Genomic DNA, 20,066 nt, shown 5'->3' with positions numbered 1-20,066 from the left:
TGGGCCTTAGGAAGCATCACTACAAACAAAGCTAGTGGAGGTGATGGAATTCCAGCTGAGCTATTTCAAATTCTAAAAGATGATGCTGTGAAAGTGCTGTACTTAACATGCCAGCAAATTTGGAAAACTCAGCAGTGGCCCACAGGACTAGAAAAGGTCAATTTTCATTCCAATCCCAAAGAAAGGCAATGCCAGAGAATGTTCAAACTACCATACAATTGCACTCATCTCACATGCTACCAAAGTAATGCTCAAAATTCTCCAAGCCAGGCTGGTCAAGCTGGATTTAGACAAGGCAGAGGAAACAGAGATCAAATTGCCGGCATCCACTGGATCATCAAAAAGGCAAGAGAGCTCCAGAAAAAAACATTTACTTCTGCTTTATTGACTACATCAAAGCCTTTGACTGTATGGATCAAACAAACTATGAAAAATTCTTAAAGAGATGGGAATACCAGTCTACCATACCTGCCTTCTGAGAAATCTGTATGCAGGTCAAGAAGCAACTGTTAGAGCTGTACATGGAATAAGAAACTGGTTCCAAATTGGGAAAGGAGTACATCAAGGCTATATATTGTCACCCTGCTTATTTAACTTATATGTAGAGTACATCATGTGAAATGCCAGGCTGGATGAAGCACAAGCCAGAATCCAGATTGATGGGAGAAATATCAGTAACCTCAGATATGCAGATGATATCACCCTTATGGCAGAAAGCAAAGAAGAACTAAAGAGCCTCTTGATGAAAGTGAAAGAGCAGAGTGAAAAAGTTGATTTAAAATTCAACAGTTAGAAAACTAAGATCATGGCATCCAGTTCCATCACTTCATGGCAAATAGATGGAGAAACAGTGGAAACAGTGACAGACTTTTTTGGGGGGGCTCCAAAATCACTGCAGATGGTGACTGCAGTCAGGAAATTAAAAGATGCTTGCTCTTTGGAAGAAAACCTATGACCAACCTAGATAGCATATTAAAAAGTAGAGACATTATTTTGCCAACAAAGGTGCATCCAGTCAAGGCTATGGTTTTTCCAGTGGTCATGTATGGATGTAAGAGTTGGACTATAAAGAAACCTGAGAGCCGAAGAACTGATACTTTTGAACTGTGGTGTTGGAGAAGACTCTTGAGAGTCCCTTGGACTGCATGGAGATCCAACCAGTCCATCCTAAAGGAAATCGATCCTGAGTGTTCATTGGAAGGACTGATGCTGCAGCTGAAACTCCAATACTTTGGCCACCTGGTGTGAATAACTGACCCACTGGAAAAGACCCTGATGCTGGGAAAGATTTAAGGCAGGAGGAGAAGGGGATGACAGAGGATAAGATGGTTGGATGGCATCACTGACACGATGGACATGAGTTTAAGCAAACTTCATGAGTTGGTGATAGACAGGGAAGGCTGTCATGCTGCAGTCCAGGGGTTTGCAAAGAGTTGGACATGACTGAGTGACTGAACTGAACTGAATAGACTTGCCATGAAATGATGGGATAACATGCCATGATCTTAGGTTTTTGAATGCTGAGTTTTAAGCCAGATTTTCACTCTCCTCTTCATCCTTCATCAAGAGGCTCTTTAGTTCCTCTTCACTTTTTGCCATTAGGGTGGTATCCTCTGCATATCTGAGGTTGTTGATAATTCTCCCAGCAATACTGATCCAGTCTGTGAGTCATCCAGCCCAGCATTTCACATGATGTACTCAGCACAGAAGTTAAAGAAGGAGGGTGACCATATACAGCCTTGATGTACTCCTTTCTCAATTTTGAACCAGTCCATTGTTCCAAGTCTGTCTCTTGGCCAGAGAGCTGAGGCTCACCTGAATGAACTACAGGGTTGTGATAGTGTCACTGATCACTTAAGTCAAATACAAATTATCTAATTGGATGGCTCCCATCATGGGAATAACTGCCCAAGGGTCCACATAAATAACAAATCAGTTATTTAGGGAGCACCCCTGAGTAACCAAGGCCCTTCTCATTTTGAAAAGATCTTCACAGTCATCTTGATTATATAATCCACAGGTGGTGTTTTCCTAATCCAGTCCCTCAAAAGAAAAGTGTCATTTCCACCTTTTTGACCCTCTGAAGTGACAAATTCATTACAGAGAACAAGTTGACAATGCCTCCAATGAGGTCATCTGGTTGGCCACTACGTCTTAAGGGTACCAGATCAGTATTTCCTCTTTGTCTATGCCACTAACCAGGTGGCATTTTCCTAGGGAAATGAGGAGGGGAAAACATCAGGAGATATTAATGGATATTTTACATGAGAGTTTCCGGCTCTGGGGTCATTCTGCTGTTTCTGACGGAGTTTTTAGTAGGGAGAACAGGGAGCAAATTATAGTGAGAATTATGTAGTAGGGGATGGAAGGCCCTTCCAGTCAACCAAATTTAAGGTGCTACAACAGTTTTGGAGAACTGAACTGTGGCACCTCCCTTCTTGAGTAAGTTTTCAGGTATGAAGCTCCTCCTTCTGAACTTGCAGGGTATAAGATGTTCCCTCCCTAGATGTCTGGGTTGTCCTGTCTCCACTGCCACAAAGTTGTTATGTCTTCTTAAAGTTACTTGACCTTTTTCCCCATCATCCTTACTCTCAGATCTTTCATCCAGAAATGTGAAGTGTAAGAGAGATAGAATATCATTATAAAACTTACAGAGGCCGCAAATGTCCAACCTTGGCCCACTAAGCCATTGTAGAGGTACTCTTGGGGGTTATTATCATTATGTTCTAAAGTCATTAGACCACTGTGCTCATTATGCTGTGATCTAACACCATGTCAGTCTCAGAGAAGAATCTAGGCTGCTGAAGCAGAATCTCATTAGAATCTTCTGGCATTCCTTCTGGTTGGGCTGCCACCCAAACAGTATATGAACCAAATTGGCTTAGAATTACTCTCAAGGGTAAGAAGAGGTGGCCAAAATACACAGATGAACTGTACAAAAAAGATCTTAATGACCTGGATAACCATGATGATGTCATCACTAACCTAGAGCCAGATATCCTGGAGTGTGAAATCAAGTGGGCCATAGGAAACAGCACTACAATTAAAGTTAGTGGAGGTGACAGAATTCCAGCTAAGCTATTTCAAATACACATGACAGATTTTCCCAAGAAAGACATCCTCCTGTTGGGGCCAAGGCAGAGTCCATGCAATACTAATTCATCCTGCTATATCTTGATTAATGCTTTGGGCCAAATGGAAATTCAATATAGACATATAAGGAGAAAGCCACCTGGGTTTCTAAACCACATCCTGATGGTTACAGGATGTGTTCACCTGGAGTAGCTTTAGTCTTATCAACTGAAAGTTTCTATTTCAAACTAACTTTGAATAATAATTTTTAATAAATAGATTTTATTTTTAGAGCAGTATTAAGTTCAGTTCAGTTGCTCAGTCATGTCCAATTCTTTGTGACCCCACGACTGCAGTATGCCAAACTTTCCTGTCATTCATTACTCAAACCCATGTCCATTGAGTCAGCGATGCCATCCAACCATCTCATCCTCTGTTGTCCCCTTCTTCTCCCACCTTCAATTTTTCCCAGCATCAGAGTCTTTTCCAATGGGTCAGCTTTTCGCATCAGGTAGCCAAAGTATTGGCATTTCAGCTTCAGCATCAGTCCTTCCAATAAATAATCAAGACTAATTTCCTTTAGGATGGACTGGTTGGATCTCCTTACAGTCCAAGGAACTCTCAAGAGTCTTCTCCAACACCACAGTTCAAAAGCATCAATTCTTCGGCACTCAGCTTTGTTTACACTCCAACGTTCACATCCACACAACTACTGGAAAAACCATAGCTTTGACTAGATGGACTTTATTGGCAAGGTATTATCTCTGCTTTTTAATATACTGTCTAGATTGGTCACATCTTTCCTTCCAAGGACCAAGCGTCTTTTAATTTCAGGGCTACACTCACCATCTGCAGTGATATTGGAGCCCAAACAAATAAAGTCTGTCACTGTTTCCATTGTTTCTCCATCTACTTTCCATGAAGTGATGGGACCAGATGCCATTAGCTTAGTTTTCTGAATGTTGAGTTTAAGCCAACTTTTTCACTCTCCTCTTTCATTTTCATCAAGAGGCTCTTTAGTTCTTCTTCACTTTCTGCCATAAGGGTAGTGTCATCTGTATATCTGAGGTTATTGATATTTCTCCTGGCAATCTTGATTCCAGCTTCTGCTTCATCCAGTCCAGCATTTCTCATGATGTACTCTGCATATAAGTTAAATAAGCAGGGTGACAATATACAGCCTTGATATACTCCTTTCCCTATTTGGAACCAGTCTGTTGTTCCATGTCCAGTTCTAACTGTTGCTTCTTGACCTGCACATAGGTTTCTCAGGTAAGGTGGTGCAGTATTCCCGTCTCTTTAAGTATTTTCCACAGTTTGTTGTGATCCACACAGTCAAAGGATTTAGCAGTCAACGAAGCAGAAGTGGATGTTTTTCTGGAACTCTTGCTTTTTCTATGATCCACTGGATATTGGCAATTTGGTCTCTGGATCGTCTGCCTTTTCTAAATGCAGGGTGTACATCTCAACGTTCTCAGATCAGGTACTGTTGAAGCTTCGCTTGAAGGATTTTGAGCATTATCTTGCTAGCATGTGAAATGAGTACAACTGTGCAGTAGTTTGAACATTCTTTGGCATTGCCTTTCTTGGGGACTGGAATAAAAACTGACTTTTTCCACTGCTGAGTTTTCCAAATTTGCTGGCATATTGAGTGCAGCATTTTCACAGCATCATCTTTTAGGATTTGAAATAGCTCAGCTGGAATTCCATCATCTCCACTAGCTTTGTTCATAATGATGCCTCCTAAGGCCCACTTTACCTCGCATTCGAGGATGTCTAGCTCTAGGTGGGTGATCACACCATTGTGATTATGTAAGTCAAAAATATTTTTTGTATAGTTCTGTGTATTCTTGCCACCTTTTCTTAATATCTTTTGCTTCTGTTAGGTCCATACCATTTCTGTTCTTTATTGTGCCCATCTTTGCATGAAACGTTCCCTTGGTATCTCTAATTTTCTTGAAGATATCTCTAGTCTTTCCATTCTATTGCTTTCCTCTATTTTTTTGCAGTGATCACTGAGAAAGGCTTTCTTATGTTTCCTTGATATTCTTTGGAACTCTGCATTCAGATGGGTATATCTTTCCTTCTCTCCTTTGCCTTTCACTTCTTTTCTCAGCTATTTCTAAGGCCTCGTCAGACAACCATTTTGCCTTTCTGCATTTCTTTTTCTTAGTGATGGTCTTGATCACTGCCTCCTGTACAATATCACAAATCTCCGTCCATAGTTCTTCAGACACTCTGTCTATCAGATCTAGTCCCTTAAATCTATTTCCCAGTTCCACTGTATAATTGTAAGGGATTTGATTTAGGTCATATCTGAATGGTCTAGTGGTTTTCCCTACTTTCTTCAATTTAAGTCTGAATTTGGCAATAAGGAACTCATGATCTAAGCCACAGTCAGCTCCTGGTCTTGTTTTTGCTGACTCTATAGACCTTCTCCATCTTTGGCTGCAAAGAATATAATCAATCTGATTTCGGTGTTGACCATCTGGCGATGTCCATGTGGAGAGTATTCTTTTGTGTTGTTGGAAGAGGGTATTTGCTATACAGTGTTCTCTTGGCAAAACTCTATGAGCCTTTGCCCTGCTTCATTCTTTACTACAAGGCCAAACTTGCCTGTTACTCCAGGTGTTTCTTGACTTCCTACTTTTGCATTCCAGGCCCCTATAATGAAAAGGATATCTTTTGGGGGTGTTAGTTCTAAAAGGTCTTGTAGGTCTTCATAGAACCATTCAACTTCAACTTCTTGAGCATTACTGGTTGGGGCATAGACTTGGATTACTGTGATATTGAATGGTTTGCCTTGGAAACAGAGATCATTCTGTCATTTTTGAGATTGCATTCAAGTACTGCATTTCAGACTCTTTTGTTGACTATGATAGCTACTCCATTTCTTCTAAGGGATTCCTGCCCACAGTAGTAGATATAATGATCATCTGAGTTAAATTCACCCATTCAAGTCCATTTTAGTTTGCTGATTCCTAAAATGCCAATGTTTACTCTTGCCATCTCCTGTTTGACCACTTCCCATTTGCCTTGATTCATGGACCTAACATTCCAGGTTCATATGCAATATTGCTGTTTACACCATCCGACTTTACTTCCATCACCAGTCACATCCACAACCGGGTGTTGTTTGTGCTCTGGTTCTGTCTCTTCATTCTTCCTGGAGTTAATTTTCCACTCTTCTCCAGTAGCATAGTGGGCACCTACTGACCTGGGGAGTTCATCTTTCAGTGTCCTATCTTTTGCCTTTTCATACTATTCATGGGGTTCTCAAGGCAAGAATACTGAAGTGGTTTGCCATTCCCTTCTCCAGTATTCAGTTTATAGAAAAACTGGAGAACAGAGAGTTCCCATATATCTACTCCTCCCCCAACTCCCCTCTACATACACAGTTTCCCTTATTATCAACATCTTGCATTATTGTGGTACATTTGTTACTTCCATGAACCTACACTGACTTGTCATCATCACCCAAAGTCCACATTTACATTAGGGATCACTCTGTGTGTGGTACATTCTATGGGTCTTCCCGAATACATAATGTCACACATCCACCATTAACAGTAACATACAGAATAGTTTTACTGCCCTAAAAAATCTCCTCTTCTCCACCTATTCATTCCTCTCTCTAACTTACCTCCATCCCTGTCCCAATTCCTGGAAACCACTGATCTTTTTCTGTCTCCATAGCTGTGCCTCTCTTGGAATATCAAATGGTTGGAACCTTATAGTGTGTAGCCTTTTCAGACTGGCTTTTTTTCACTTAGCAACATGCACTTAAGTTTCCTCTGTGTCTTTCCATGGCTTGATAGTCATTACTTTTTATCATTGAATAGTATTTCATTACATGGATGTACCATAATTTGTTTACTCACTCACCTATTGAGGAACATCTTGGCTGCTTACAAGTATTAGCTATTATGAATAAAACTTCAGAGCAGAGAATTTTAAAATAATCTATCTCTACCTCTCCCTTTCTAAGGATCCTAATTTTCTAGAAAAGCCAACCTACTGCAAAACTCTATGAAACTGTACTTTTGCTCTTATATTTTAAGCCACAGTAAGGGAAAAATAGAAACATTTAATAGTGACCTTACTTTCATAGAATACAAAAATTTATTTTAATTTTGAACTGATACTGACAAACTTGAGTGTCTTGAACCCAATTATTTCTAACTGAATTTTATTAGATTGCCTAAGCAATTTCTATTTCCTTTCTTCTCAGAAAATTTATAATGATGTTCCATAAACTGGAAAAAGAAATCTGTCTCACATGCCCATGTGCTCACATGTCATATATGCATTTGCAATGCTTCTGCTTGCAGAAGAGAAGTATTTTTCTCTAAAATTCTACCTATGTGTAAAAAATTAATAAAATATGCTTGAATTCCCACACTCAAATTGCCACTCTTCCACAAATTAATTACATTAATGTCTAAGACTGGAATTCAAGCTAACAAGTCTACCTAATTAGATTTTCATTTATAACCTATTGACAGCTTCAAGTCTTGTTGGTTCAAGGAAGTTCAACCTAAGGCCTCATTATCCATTATTGATAGCTGTCAATAAGATAACATTATTTTATCTTGTTAAGTCTTCCATTGATTTTCTTTAACCCCATGTAAACTCCACTGAAAATACAAGTTCTGAATTAAACTGACAGATCACTTCCTGCCCAATAAACATGCAAACCAGACAAGGGAAGCCTAATTCCTGAGCATGCACCAGAATGTGGATGGTGTGTGCATTTGCTCTCTAACCTCACCAGGTACACAGCAGCTTCTTTCTTCATGACTACATTCCTCCTCTGAACATCTGAGCCATTTAAGTTTACTTAGCGCTGTGCAAACCCCTGTAAGCAGGCATAGGGCTTCCCTCTGCATTAGTGCCTGTTACCCTCAGTCCCTTAATAATGAGTGCTTTAGCTACTCCTTCATTTGTCACTAGGCCACTCTGCACGTCATCCCCCTAGCCTGGATCTAACTGCTTCCACAAACTTTATTATATCTTATTGTATTTCATTTAAAATGATGTCTGCATCATTCCACTATTAAACCACATATGAATTATTTTTATCTCAAGTCCACTCAATGGTATCACTCTAATGTTATTCCAACAATTTTGTACCCTCCCCATGACCCCCATCTTAGTTTCTAGCCAAAACACTGTCCTAATTCCAAAGCTGACATCAAAGACCTTTTTGCCTAGAATCTGAATTACCACTACTATATCTCATGACCTTATTCTCAAAGTGCTTTTAAAATGGCTAAATTTTACTCCCATGCATAAAATTCATATACAAATATCCACTTGGGTCAATGTCTTTTGAAATCTTAGTCTTTACTTTTGTTAGGTTTACTTTATTTTTGTTAGGTTTTTATGTCTGCTTTTGTCTTCTCTTTTTTTAGAGGAAAGAACAAGAGTATTACTGATGTGAGGGTCATTTTTCCTTGCAACTTTTCCTTGAGCAATAAGTTAGCTCTTTCAAGGCCTGTCCTGCACCAGGTGGGAACTACTCTTCATCATTCTCCACCCTTCAGGTATTAAGAGGTAACAGACTGCAGACTAAAGGGGAGAGGGTACATGTGTTATTTTACTTTATGAAAGTCAAGAGGTGCTAAAAAATTGATATTAAAGAATCTTGAAAAACAGATTGGCAAGTCAAAAGCAGCACCTCAGGGAAACTGATTTCCATAATTCTTTCTCTGTAGGTTTTATTACCAACTTCAGTTCAGTTCAGTTCAGTTCAGTCGCTCAGTCGTGTCTGACTCTTTGTGACCCCATGAATCGCAGCATGCCAGGCCTCCCAGTCCATCATCAACTCCGGAGTTCACTCAGACTCTGGTGCATCGAGTCAGTGATGCCATCTAGCCACCTCATCCTCTGTCGTCCCCTTCTCCTCCTGCCCCCACTTAGAACCGGGCAAATGTCATAATGACCAGTCACTGGTTGCTTAAAGATTTTATTTATGATTTTACTATACTAAAGCAAAAGTGTTTCTTAGAAAAAAATGACAACAAAAATGTTGTGATATAAACAAAGAAAATTTCATATACAAACTGGCAATAAAATATTTCCCATGTGGGAGATATCACCTTGACACAAATTAGGAACCTGTTTATGGTACAAAAAAAAAATTACATTTAAATATAAAAATATAAATGTCTAGTTTGATGTAAACTGCATAAAAGCAAAGAACAAACCTGTTCCAAAAGCCAGTGATACAAAAGACAGAAAAAGGAATATGAATGAGAAAGAAAAGTGATTTTAAAAAGCAATTTGCTACTTTAAAAACTGATTCCTTACTCTAAGAAATCAGATGACACATTTCCGTGCTGTGGTATAAAAACATGAGAAAGGAGAACAAGTTTTGCATTTTAGTAATTGAAAATTTTGCCACACTTCTTTGAAGAGGCCACAGATTCTCTCCTTGATTCAAACACTAATGTGACAACAGAATTACTAAAACAATTCATAGAAGAAAATGGAGAAAAAAATAAAAGAAATGATGCACTCATTTAAAAAATCTTTATAAGTAATTAAAACATGAATTTAAAAGCCAAATATTTTAAAAATAATTTTTCCAATTGACAATCACTTCACAGAGTTGATACTTAGTGAGAGTTATTTTATGGAAGGCATTATACATTAGCAAAGAAAGGAACCAAAGACAAATAACTTTGAAATTAAGCATCAGTGACAGGAAGTCAAACAGGAAGTCAAACATTCTTCAAGTAGTGGTAATTCAGATTCTAGGCAAAAAGGTCTTTGAAAGGTCACTTTCCTTTTACTTATATCTGAGTATGGGGCACTCCTCAAAATCATGTTGGTACTCTGTACACTCACAACAGCCTCCTTAGCCAGGTGTGAACTGCTCCTTTGGTGAGCAGGCAAATGATCATTCCTGCTCTGGTCTTACTGGAGAAATGAGGGTTGCCAACGGCACACATCATACGTGGCCATGCAGGCACAAACCTATCTTACTGAAAAACCCAAAATTTCAAGTTCAGACAATGACCCAGGTTCCCATCCTCTTAAAGTCATTCAAGGAAGAAAAAGAGTCCCACCTTGACTTCTCCACTTCACTCATCCTTTCAATGACTTTAAACCTTTAGCTACCTTCAACAACTGGGGACACATAACTCTCAATATTTTCCTAAGATTATACAAAAACAAACAAATGCACACATGTGCACACACAGAGACAAAGAATTATCACGTTACACACTTTTTCACTCAACACAAATATTTTTTCACGTTAGCAGATATAATTCGATCCAATTCTTTTTAATGTTTATATAGAATCAATCCACTGTAAAGACATGATATACTTATTGTACTGTTTTCTTATTAATGAACATTCATGATTGTGATGGACAAAATTATATGCTTTTGAACCCACAGCTATAGGTGAGATTCCTCAGACTATGTCTAAGTTATAGGAAATGCGCATTTGAATTTTTAATAGCTATTACCAAACTGATCTCCAAAATTTTTACAAATTCCTTTTAACACAGTAATGTATGAAAAGATCATTTTCATAGCACAGCATAGCCCCATTCAGCACAACACACATTTCCAATCTTCTTTACATTTTCCAAATTTCTAACAGCCAAAAAGGGTACTTTTAGTTTTCATTCTTAAAGGAATTATTAGTATTTAAATTAAATAACTTTATATATTGATTGGTCTTCTCCAGCTTTTCATCTCTAAATTACCTGTTCATATGTTTTGTCCACTTTACAGTTAAGTGGTTAATATTTTTCCTAGCTATATTAGAAAAACTTTTTACATACTAGGAATATTTATTACACTTGATAATACACATATTTTCACATTAGCTGTTTGTATTTTAACTTCAGATTTCCTGTTAATTACAGAATTTAGAATTTTAACATACTCAATCTGCCCATGTGTTCTCTTTATGGATTCTGGTTTTCAAATCTTAAGAATGTCACCCCAAACTCATAAACACCTTCTTAAAACAATTTTAAATTTTTATATTTAGCTCAGTAGTTTATCTTTTGTGTATGATATGAAGGGGAATCCAATTCTGTGTTTGGCATTTGAATATTCAATCATCCAAACACCTTACAGATTTGAAACACCACGCTAAACAAATACTAAGTTCCTACATTTGGGAATGTGTACATGTGGCCACAGTCCAGTTGAATTCTATTAATCTGATTGTCTAACTTCCAATCTCATCTTCATTATAGTAACTCTTTGTCTCCTTCAATACTATTGTGTGTATCATCATTATTAATTCTCTCGGAATTCTTCTCTATGGACTTTATCAACTTTTTAGATGCCACCTGGGACTGAATTACATTTTTATATTCACTTAGCAAAGATTTACATCTTTAATTCTTCCCAGCCAGGGAAAATTCTTCCAGACTTCATTTTATATAGGACAAAAATGGTAAAAACTATTCTAATGAGTCTTGAAGGACAAACATTGATGCGAGAACATTTTAAGTCAACTACCTAACACAGTAGAATACAACTATAAAGAAACTATGAAGTTAATTCCATGAATCTTTCTAAGTCTAGACTTCATTCTAAATGAACAGAAACATCTGTCATTTTAAAGACTATTTTTCTTTTCTAACACTGTTTTTGCTTTTGTCCCCCCAAGGGTAAAGATGTGAAACCAAATTTGGTATGTATAAAGATTTTGTCACAGAGATAATCAAGAGAACTGAAGACATGTCATTTAAGGGAAGTTCAGTTTAACTCGGGTTGGAACAATGAATGGTTTCCTCCTCTCTGCCTGGCCAATGGGATGACAGGGTGCGGTGAGCTTGGTAAATGAGTGATGGTGTGAAAAGACAGAGCATTTTGTCACCCTTTTCCTTATGACCTCTTTAGCCCTGTTTCTGAAACCATCAACCAGGGAGACAATTAGTACTGGTTACATTCTAGTCTTGTGAAATGGACAGCTATTCACTAGAAAAGAGACCAATTCATTTCATCCAGGTCACTGAGCAATCATTGGATCATAAAGGCTTTTAGTCACTGCCAAAGTGAACTACGTTTGAACCACCAGACCCAGTTGTGTTAGTCCATCTATCATTGCCATGCCAACTGGTCACCCATACAGACACTGCATTAAATGCAATGGCCTCATAGATGATTTATAAGTTCTCCTTTAAATACAAGTCTGTGTCTTAGGTATGGAAAAAGTCACACAGAAGGGATCCAAAGATATTTATTTCTGTTGCCTTCACATTCTAATCTATTTTATTGACTGTATCATTATTTAATGTATGAAGTTAAAATTTCAAATCACAGATAATCATTACTTTTCTCTTCGTTCTCAGTTTCTCCTAGACCTTACACTGTTTACTTCATGTAAATGGGACATAGCAAAAAAAAAAGTATTCGGAGTTAAAAACCTTACCATGGCTGTCTTACAAAAGACAGAAGGCTCCAAGTTACAAAAGCATTTATAACTGGACTTTATTCTCTTTTTCAGACCTAGATAAAATTTGAGTTAATTGTCCATCCACAGTGGACAGTAAAATATGACTGTATGAAATAATAGAAGCCTTGAAGTATCACAAAAATTGTATGGCACTGGAAGAATATATATTTTAGATATTGGCTGTGCTTCTAAATAAGATATGAGGTCTGATTGGAATAAATTTTCTGAACCATTCCTGAGGAATATCTACCAGGGTTTCATCTTTCTGGGCATTGAGTTTTACTGCCAACCAACACAAACAAAGATAAACCATTCTTCTAGGTAAAAGAAAAGAACAAAATCTTTTGAGTTTTAGGTTTGGTTTTCTTGGTAGTCAGATTTAATCTTTAATCTTGAATAAAGAGCAAGTTCATAAGTACAGAGGACATAGTTGCCATCTATCTTCTTCAGTACGTCTTCAAATTATTTATACTTTTAAACTGAATTAATTTCATTTGTTGGCGAAATTAAAAGAGACTATTCCATTTAGTATAAGTTCTAGCTTAAATCATAAGTAGTAGTTTTCTTGTATCCCCAGTAGATGTTATAATAGAAATGGCCAAAGCACCTGTGTCTCAGCTTCACTGCACCATCCAAAGCAGCCAGGTGGATACACTGAGAGAACTAGAACTAGTCAAGTCCACGATGCAAAGAGAAGTGACCCTCAACCTCCACGAGCCAGGAGCACCCGGATGAAATTCAATGTGCAGTCAGACTTTAGCATCAGAAACTTCCAGGGAGTGGATGGCACTTTCTCCATTATGGTCATAATTCTATAATAAATCACCCATTTAAAAATGTAGAACCATGTTTATTATTTCCTTAGTTCAAATCAAAGGAGCCCTCTGAGATGACTGACAAGATGCAGTTAATGATGAAAGTGAAAGAGGAGAGTAAAAAAAGTTGGCTTAAAGCTCAACATTCAGAAAACTAAGATCATGGCATCCGGTCCCATCACTTCATGGCAAATAGATGGGGAAACAGTGGAAACAGTGGCTGACTTTATTTTGGGGGGCTCCAAAGGTGGTGCAGAGTTTAAAGCATCTGCCTGCAATGTGGGAGACCTGGGTTCGATCCCTGGGTCGGGAAGATGCCCTGGAGAAGGAAATGGCAACCCACTCCAGTATTTTTGCCTGGAGAATCCCATGGACGGAGGAGCTTGGTGGGCTACAGTCCATGGGTCGCAAAGAGTCGGACACAACTGAGCAACTTCACCTTCAAAAACCACTGCAGATGGTGATTAGTGCCATGAAATTAAAACACTTACTCCTTGGAAGGAAAGTTATGACCCACTTAGACAGCATATTAAAAAGCAGAAACATTACTTTATCAACAAAGGTCCATCTAGTCAAGGCTATGGTTTTTTCAGTAGTCATGTATGGATATGAGAGTTGGACTATAAACAAAGCTGAGCACTGAAGAATTGATGCTTTTGAACTGTGGTGTTGGAGAAGACTCTTGAGAGTCCCTTGGCCTGCAAGGAGATCCAACCAGTTCATCCTAAAGGAGATTAGCCCTGGGTGTTCATTGGAAGGACTGATGTTGAAGCTGAAACTCCAATACTTTGGCTACCTGATGCGAAGAGCTGACTCATTGAAAAACAGCCTGATGCTGCGAAAGATTGAAGGCAGGAGGAGAAGGGGACAACAGAGGATGAGATGGTTAGATGGCATCACAAACTCAATGGACATGAGTTTGGGTAAACTCCAGGAGTTTATGATGGACAGGGAGGCCTAGTGTGTTGCAGTTCATGGAGTTGCAAAGAGTTGGACACAACTCAGCGACTGAACTGAACTGAACTGAATCTTTCAGGAGAAAAAAAAATAATCTCTTAGTGACATGAAAACCCAAATTTGAGAAAGAACTGTGACAAGCCAACTCAGCTGTGCTATATTTTTATAAAATTAAGTTCAAAGAAACATATAAAAGTTATTTTCGGCAAGAAGAATATGTTTAGAGACTCTACAAATAAATAATACCTTGTACAAACCTGAGGTCTACAAGGTTCTAAAATACTGTTCCATGTTGCTGTCACAAAAGGAGTGAGCAGGTTAACTGAAAGAAAGCTTTTGGTTGCATATTAGGAGCACATTACATGGGAGCATGAAAAATAGTCTTTAGTAACCATTGCTCAGTACAAGAAACAGCATCTACTGAAAACAGCACAGAATTTATACTATAAATAAAATACAAGCCTCAAATACAAAGCTATGAAAATAGGAAAATAATTTTGCCTGCTTATTGGGAAATACATTCAGGACATTTATTGTTTTTAGTCCTGCTCCACAGAATATATTACTCATGCTGGTGTTCCTGTCCCAGCAGAGAGAGATGATCCTCTACCTAGTGCTTTACATTTTTGTTTCCATCTTCCATAACATAAGAATAAATGCATAAAATGGAAATTAACTTGAATATTGCTACATGATGGAAAAGAATGATTTAGAACTGCATGGGAAAAGAACAAAAAAAATGTATTAACAAGTTGAATTAACTTTCATTGATCAGTCCTTATGCCCTAGACACTGAAATAGACACCTTACACAGATACCCTCAACTTAAATTTTCAAAAACAGTTTAAAAAATTAACAACTAAATCAAGGTGATGAAATAGTGCTTAAGCATGAATTTTGGGTACAAAACAGTATGTAAGTGCAGTGCAAATCACAAAAGCACAAAAAACAGAGTCTTTTCTTCTTTCAAGCAAGAATAAACTAGGGAATGATTGATTTACAATGTTTATTAGGAACCCATAGTGCTGCAAAGAGAGCCAAAGCATCTAACACTTAGATGCTGTGTTACTACATGGTGAATTAAGAAAAGTAAGAAAGGAAGGACTGTGCTATGAGAACACATGAAGAAGAGACCAAGGGGCACTGTTTACAAACTATAATGGCAATGACTACCAGAAGCTTAGTATCAAGAGCACACTAATGTTTTATTTCTTAACTAGGTCAGCCATTCTTTGAAAGCAAGGATCATGCAGTCTAAGTCTCATACTCCTAACACAGTCATCAGCTCAGTTCAGTTCAGTCACTCAGTCGTGTCCAGCTCTTTGTGACCCCATAGACTGCAGCATGCCAGGCCTCCCTGTCCATCACTAACTCCTGGAGTCTACCCAAACTCATGTCCATTGAGTCGGTGATGCCATCCAACCATCTCATCCTCTGTCATCCCCTTCTCCTCCTGCCTTCAATCTTTCCCAGCATCAGGCTATTTTCCAGTGAGTCAGCTCTTCGCATCAGGTAGCCAAACTATTGGAGTTTCAGCTTCAACATCAGTCCTTCCAATGAACACTCAGGACTGATATCCTTTAGGATAGACAGGTTGGATCTCCTTGCAGTCCAAGGGACTCTCAAGAGTCTTCTCCAACACCACAGTTCAAAAGCATCAATTCTTTGGCGCTCAGCTTTGTTTATAGTTCAACTCTCACATCCATACATGACTACTGGAAAACCATAGCCTTGACTAGACAGACTTCTGTTGGCAAAGTAATGTTTCTGCTTTTTAATATGCTGTCTAAGTGGGTCATAACTTTCCTTCCAAGGAGTAAGCGTCTTTTAATTTCATGACTGCAGTCATCATCTGAAGCCTTGTCTAACTCAATGAAACAATGAGCCATGCCATGTAAGGCCACCCAGGACAGACGGGTCATGGTGGAGAGTTCTGACAGAATGTGGTCCACTGGAGAAGGGAATGGCAAACCACTTCAGTATTCTTGCCTTGAGAACCCCATGAACAGTACGAAAAGACAAAAAGATGGGACACTGAAAGAGGAACTTCCCAGGTCGGTAGGTGCCCAACATGCTACTGGAGATCAGTGGAAAAATAACTCCAGAAAGAATGAAGAGACAGAACCAAAGCAAAAACAACACCCAGCTGTGGATGTGACTGGTGATGGAAGTAAAGTCCAACAGTGTAAAGAGCAATATTGCATAGGAACCTGGAATGTCAGGTCCATGAATCAAGGCAAATTGGACGTGGTCAAACAGGAGATGGCAAGAGTGAACGTCAACATTTTAGGAATCAGCAAACTAAAATGGACTCAAATGGGTGAATTTAACTCAGATGACCATCATATCTACCACTGTGGGCAAGAATCCCTTAGAAGAAATAATGCAGTAGCTATCATAGTCAGCAAAAGAGTCCAAAATGCAGTACTTTGAGGCAATCTCAAAAACAACAAGAATGATCTCTGTTCATTTCCAAGGAAAACCATTCAATATCACAGTAATCCAAGTCTGTGCCCTGACCAGTAATGCTGAAGAAGCTGAAGTTGAACAGTTCTATGAAGACCTACAAGACCTTTTAAAACTAATACCCCAAAAAAATGTCCTTTTCATTAGAGGGAACTGGAATGCAAAAGTAGGAAGTCAAGAAACACCTGGAGTAACAAGCAAATTTGGCCTTGGAGTACAGAATGAAGCAGGGCAAAGGCTCATAGAGTTTTGCCAAGAGAATGCACTGATCATAGCAAATACCCTCTTCCAACAATACAAGAGACGACTCTATGCATGGACATCACCAGATGGTCAATACAGAAATCAGACTGATTATATTCTTTGCAGCCAAAGATGAAGAAGGTCTATAGAGTCAGCAAAAGCAAGACTGGGAGCTGACTGTGGCTCAGATCATGAACTCCTTATTGCCAAATTCAGACTTAAACTGAAGAAAGTAGGGAAAACCACTAGACCATTCAGATATGACCTAAATCAAATCCCTTACGATTATACAGTGGAACTGGGAAATAGATTTAAGGGACTAGATCTGATAGACAGAGTGCCTGATGAACTATGGATGGAGGTTCATGACATTGTACAGAAGACAGGGATCAATACCATCCCCAAGAAAAAGAAGTGCAAAAAAGCAAAATGTTTCTCTGAGGAGACCTTACAAATAGCTGTGAAAAGAAAAGAAGTGAAAGACAAAGGAGAAAAGGAAAGATATACCCATTTGAATGCAGATTTCCAAAGAATAACACAGTCATAGATACATTCAATAAAGGCCAGTGATTATTGAGCAGTAATATCAGAAACTAGGAGACTCTGGATAATCAAGGCTCAAGATGTCTTACATTGAAAAAGATAACCAAATAGAATTTTTAGACATTCCAGTTATAGACCATGATTTATCCTTGACTATAAAGTGGTAATACACTCTTCCCGGTGCTAAATACCATCTCTAAGGACACAGTTACAGTGTGGCTAAGAGAATAAGGAGAGGTGGGGTACATTCTTTTTTCCTAGCACTTGTCACCAAAGGGAGATCACTGTTTTAGGGTTAACTGGTAATCCCCAAAGGACACCTGGACTTGAGGTGATGATTGTCCCATTTTGTTTGGTAATCACCCAACACTCCTGTCTTCTTTGGCCCAGAAAGGAATTGTGACTTCAAGCCAGTCAGCTGAGAATCCACACTGTGCTGCAGAGAAATAACAGTGGTGTTACACAGCTCTGTTGCTGTCGGTCCTGTTAGCAAAGTCCTTCCTGGCTCAGCAAAGTTTGGTTACACTATGCACTGCTGTAGGAAGAGGATCATGCCCCAAACCAACAGCCTGGGTGTTTTCAGAGAACTCACATTTACTGAGTTCTCATACATTCCTGCAACTTTTCCAAGCTCTGTACACAGTTTGATTCATACAATTCTGACATGAGCCCTGTTAGATGGATACTACAAAATCCATCTCCAGTTTAAGATGAAGAATTGAAAGAGAGAAACATGGAGAAATTTGCTAAAAGTCACACAGCTATTAGATAGATGATGGAACCTAGATCCAGGGTTCTATATCGTATTAGTCTTCAGAGCTCCTGGCCACCATGTCACTTTTGCTGAGGTTAGCTAGAATTCCAGCTGACCCACTGTCCTCTTCATGTCTGCCTCACAGTACTGGGGATCCTCAGGGCTACATTCCTTTGCTCCACGGTCGTATCACAAGTTCTTCCTTTTCACTTCCCCCTGTGTGTCACGTCCTCCCTGCACTTTTTATACTCCCCCTAGCTATTTGTATGAAGGCCTAGGCAAGAAAAAAATTGTGAATAAGGAAGATATTGAACAGATGCCAAAACACAGAAGATTTGGCTTGATTAGATAAGCACAGTACTCAGAAATTTCTTAACTGCCATATCCCAACATACCCCAAGAGCCAAAAAGATTACTAATATTACATTAAGAGAGTGAAAATAAAGTAAGGATTTTGAACACCAGAAACACCCTAAAAGCAACTCTATGTGAGTGCTGAGAGACATGTTGTTCTTATTTATAAGGATATGTCCCCGATATAGAATATTGCCCCCAAAAGTCACTTTGAAAAATTCTGAAACTGTTTTCCAGACCCATTCACAAAGAGTGTAAAATATTTACTGTCCACTGCAGTCAGTGTTAATGACTACCAAAGGATAATAAATTCATTCTAATAACCTCCCTAGCTAGCAATGTACGGTGGACTGCCAGGGGAGGAACAGTACTCAGGCCAGATGCAGAAGGCTGATAGTCTGGGAATATTAACATTTCTCTAGACATAATCTGAGGACTTCACTTTTCCCCCTCCAGTTCCTGGCCTGATACACTACTGGATATAAACTCAGAAGTGTAGCATGGTTTATTTCAACGTTTCTTATCCAAAATTGTTCATCTTTTCCTAGTTATTACAATTCCACAGTGAATATAGGTGGTTCCATAAAACATAAAGGCAGTAGGAGGAGAAGGTTGAAGTTGCTGTAGGGTTTGATGTCATTTCTTTACTAGGTTGGAAACTAGACTTATGACCATCAAGTTTGCTTTTATTAGTTCACTTGTAAGGAAATAAGAGATTGTAAGAGGAGTTATCTATGAATGATCAGATAAAACAGGCTTAAAATAGGCTCTGTATTTTCTCTTCTGTTTCACTCACAGTTACTTATAATGATCATGGAAATATTTAATGTCAAAGTCAGAACACTTTTAATAGTAAAATAAAGTAGTAAATAGAGTAAAATATCAATAATTAAACCAATACAACAGGCACACACTGGAGCTATCCCAGGCAAGCTAGGATGGATGGCAACCCTGAAACTAAGCAATCTTCCCACAAACTGCTTTTCAACTTGGAATTGACATTGGTAGAGCTCACCATTGTTGCTCTCCCCAAACAAGGTGGGCTACTTGGCCAATAGTCTGCTGTATTTCCACATTTGCTACAGTCACAGCTTCTCTTCCCATTTCTGCAGTCTCCATCTCTTCTCTCCTGTTACTAATAACCAGAAGTATGGTTGCCCATATAGGCATGCACTCACTGGAATTGCATACATTTATTATTTTCCTTACTTACACATATCATTGCCAATCATCTTTGAGTTCTCCTTGCAAATAACTAAATGGCATTTAATTGCAAAGTTTATTTTGCAATTGTAGCGCCATTTACTCAGAAAGCTTGTCATAGAATCAAAAAGAGTGACCAATCAATTTATCAGCTACGGCCAGCACCGTGGATGGAATTTTCCAGTGCATCAAACTTAGAAGATTCTTATTCCCTGGGATGGTGAAA

Source organism: Ovis aries, chromosome 16 (assembly GCF_016772045.2).
Source record: "Ovis aries strain OAR_USU_Benz2616 breed Rambouillet chromosome 16, ARS-UI_Ramb_v3.0, whole genome shotgun sequence".
Classification (NCBI taxonomy): domain Eukaryota; kingdom Metazoa; phylum Chordata; class Mammalia; order Artiodactyla; family Bovidae; genus Ovis; species Ovis aries.
Note: the sequence above shows the minus strand (reverse complement) of the source record.